Source organism: Stegastes partitus, unplaced genomic scaffold, assembly GCF_000690725.1.
Source record: "Stegastes partitus isolate 25-593 unplaced genomic scaffold, Stegastes_partitus-1.0.2 Scaffold934, whole genome shotgun sequence".
Lineage (NCBI taxonomy): Eukaryota > Metazoa > Chordata > Actinopteri > Pomacentridae > Stegastes > Stegastes partitus.
The window spans coordinates 192,181-193,524 of record NW_007578665.1 but is presented as its reverse complement, the minus strand read 5'-3'; positions in this window follow the sequence as shown (position 1 = coordinate 193,524).

The window sequence follows — 1,344 nt, the reverse complement described above, 5'->3', positions numbered from 1 at the left end:
GATAGATAGATAGATAGATAGAGCCAACGTGCTCTCTCCAGATGAAAACTCTCTGTCCTATCTGCCACCAGCCCTTGACGGCGTTCAAACAACGACGGGGAAACGCTCCATTTGCAGGTTGTCTGGCATCAATTAAAGGTATAATTGGATGTTGTCAGCATGTGGGATGATGCAGAACTACCTTTAAGAAGTACAAAACCACACAGTTGAAATGAGGAACAGAATATAATAATGCTAACTTCACACAGACGTCTGTGAAGCTCACCGGGGTCGAGGTGTTTGACGCTCAGAGGGTTTAAACGTGAAGCTCGTCCACCGTCTGGTCGTTTTGATCCAGTCTCATCACTGATGAGCTCCATTAACACCGGGAACTTGTGTCTCGCACTTAAAGTCTGAAGTAAAACCGTCACCTCTGGAAACATCCGAAACAGAGCTTCGTAGCATGTGGTAACCATGGCAACCACGGATGCAAATTTAGAATTGTTGGCCTAATTTAACACCGATAACTAATCCATCGACACGAGAACACTGCCGAGTCTCCAGCTCAACTTAAGTAAATGAGTTCTGTTCGGATGTGATACTGACTCAGAAGTTGTTGTCATGGTGCCGTTAGCTAGCTAAACTAGCTAAACTAGCTAAACTAGCTGAACTAGCTGAACTAGCTGACCTCCCACAGCACTCTCTGCTGCCGACATGAAGTCACTAAATAACAAGAGAGGATTCACGGCCTTCGTCTTTGATTTATCAGTTGATGTCCTTTTAAACGTCCCTCATATCTAAACCCAGACCACGGTCCTGTTCTCCACCGAACCGGGTCGGTTTTGCTCCTGAACTTCACCAACCAGCAGCTGAAGATGTAAGTTAACAAAGAGTGAATGACAGCCAGAGATAAAACAAGATAAAAAGTACAATCACAGTCCTGACAACGTGGACCTCTCAGCGCAGAATCCTGGTTTAATCTGCACGAAATGGGAAAATAATGGAGCTACTTGATCCCCTGAAGGTGGAGGACGACGCCGCGGGTCCGTCTGGGGGTAAAAATCCTCCGACTAACGAGTTAAAAACAGCTGACTTGATTCATGCTCAGATTAGAATTCCTCCAGAGTCTGCAGGAGGCTTTAAGGGCAGGAACACAATTATTCTGGTACCGAATCACGAGCGTTGACCAAAATGCAAAATGAATGATGAGATGGAACGACTCGGTGCCATCGCTGGCTCTCAGAATCTCCAGAACGATCTGATTAAATCAGTTTTTGGAGGCGACGCGTGTTCAGGTGATTTAAATTCTAAACAAACCGCCTCGGCCCGATGCGGCGCCGCTGCAGGAGCCGGGCCACAATAAGA